This window comes from Salvelinus namaycush, chromosome 20 (genome assembly GCF_016432855.1).
Source record: "Salvelinus namaycush isolate Seneca chromosome 20, SaNama_1.0, whole genome shotgun sequence".
NCBI lineage: Eukaryota > Metazoa > Chordata > Actinopteri > Salmoniformes > Salmonidae > Salvelinus > Salvelinus namaycush.
In genome coordinates, this window is record NC_052326.1 from 48,877,939 (window position 1) to 48,879,908 (window position 1,970).

The following is a 1,970-nucleotide window of genomic DNA, read 5'->3' on the forward strand; positions in this document are numbered from 1 at the left end:
CAATTGAATCCATTTTACAAAAAGGCTGTAACGTAACAAAATGTGGAAAAAGTCAAAGGGTCTGAATACTTTCCGAATGCACCGTATATAGGCCTATGCTTATGCATAAGCTCTAATATGCCTATAAGTGTTTTGAATTAATCATCACCTTAGAAAGTGCTGTCCATTTCATTGTGTTCGGCTTTGAAACAACATCCACAACGACCATGTTTTCTACTCAGTTTGAACCTGTTGTTGAATATCTTTCTTCAAATTGATCAATCACAGTGAGGTGAGTTTAAAAGCACATAATGTTTTGATGATAAGTGTTTGATGTGATTTTCGATAGCATTTGCCTTGATGTCATTGTCGTTAGAGGGACAATAGAGCCCTGAGTACCAGACCATTAGGATCTGATGGATGTACAAAAGAGCCCTGAGTACCAGACCATTAGGACCTGATGGAGGGACAATAGAGCCCTGAGTACCAGACCATTAGGACCTGATGGAGGGACAATAGAGCCCTGAGTACCAGACCATTAGGACCTGATGGAGGGACAATAGAGCCCTGAGTACCAGGCCATTAGGATCTGATGGAGGTACAATAGAGCCCTGAGTACCAGACCATTAGGACCTGATGGAGGGACAATAGAGCCCTGAGTACCAGACCATTAGGACCTGATAGGACCTGATTATCGTTAGTGAGTTGGGTACTACCAACGCATGTCCAGAGTGCATAAGAGGAGATTACCGTGACTCAACAGTCACGGTCCTGTGGTCATGACTCATGACTGCTGGTGTGGTGGTAATACAGTTACCGCAACAGTTCCTGTTCATCCAGCTCCAGATGTCTTGAGGTCAGCTGATGAGGGAGGTGGGAGGGGAGTGGTGGGTTTGGTGAAGAGGTAGATCTTTGTGTCATCTGCATAGCAGTGGAAGTGAACTTTGTGATGTCGTGTGAGCTTTCCCAGGGGTAAGAGGTATATGATGAAGAGGAATGGACTCAACATTGACCCCTGGGTGACACCCTTTGAGACAGTTGCACACCCCGATCTGGGATTTTTCAGTTACACAAACTGTTGGCGGTCACTGAGTTAGAAGGAAAACAAGGAGTGCAACATCCGTGACACCATCACCAGCCAGACGTTTCATGAGGAGTGGATGGGAGATGGTATCGAAGGCTGCACTCAGGTTGAAGAGGATGAGGATGGATAGCAACCCTGAGTCAGATGCATGAAGTTTGTCGTTAGTTTCAGTTGTGTGTTTGGAGCGGAAACCGGACTGGTTTGGTTTGTGAATGTTATTGGAGTTGAGATGGTGTTGTAGTTGAGTGGCCACAACCCGCTCCAGTATGTTGGGAAGGTTTGAGATTGGATGGAAGTTGTTCAGGTCATCGGGGTCAGCATTCCGCTCTTTGAGGATGGGGGAAATAGCAGCAATCTTGAGAGTGGATGGCACGATGCCAATGGTGAAGGAGGAGTTGATTATGCCAGTGAGGATGGGAGAGATGGAAAGCATGCAGGATTTTCACAGGTGATCTGTGTATGCTTGAAAATGAACTACTAGACCAGTTCTCTTGTACAAACGCTCAAGACGGCATCCAATGGCTTTTAACTGGCGTAGCTCTGGGGTGTACCATGGAGCAGTATGAGTGAAGGAGACTGGGCGGGTTTTGAGGGGAGCGAGGGTATCCAGGGAGAAGGAAAGGCAGTCATTGTAGTCGGTGATTAGGTCAGGAGGGGACTGCGAGTCAGGACTGGGGTATGTGTTAATCAGGCTGAGGTCAGAACTGGGGTATGTATTAATCAGGCTGAGGTCAGGACTGGGGTATGTATTAATACGGCTGAGGTCAGGACTGGGGTATGTATTAATCAGGCTGAGGTCAGGACTGGGGTATGTATTAATCAGGCAGAGGTCAGGACTGGGGTATGTATTAATCAGGCTGAGGTCAGGACTGGGGTATGTATTAATCAGGCTGAGGTCAGGACTGGG

General features: G+C 47.1%; 1 pseudogene; it reads right to left on the minus strand.

The window, feature by feature from the left end:
- Positions 1-811: 811 nt before the first annotated feature.
- LOC120064853 lies at positions 812-1,496 on the minus strand (annotated as a pseudogene).
- Positions 1,497-1,970: the final 474 nt, after the last annotated feature.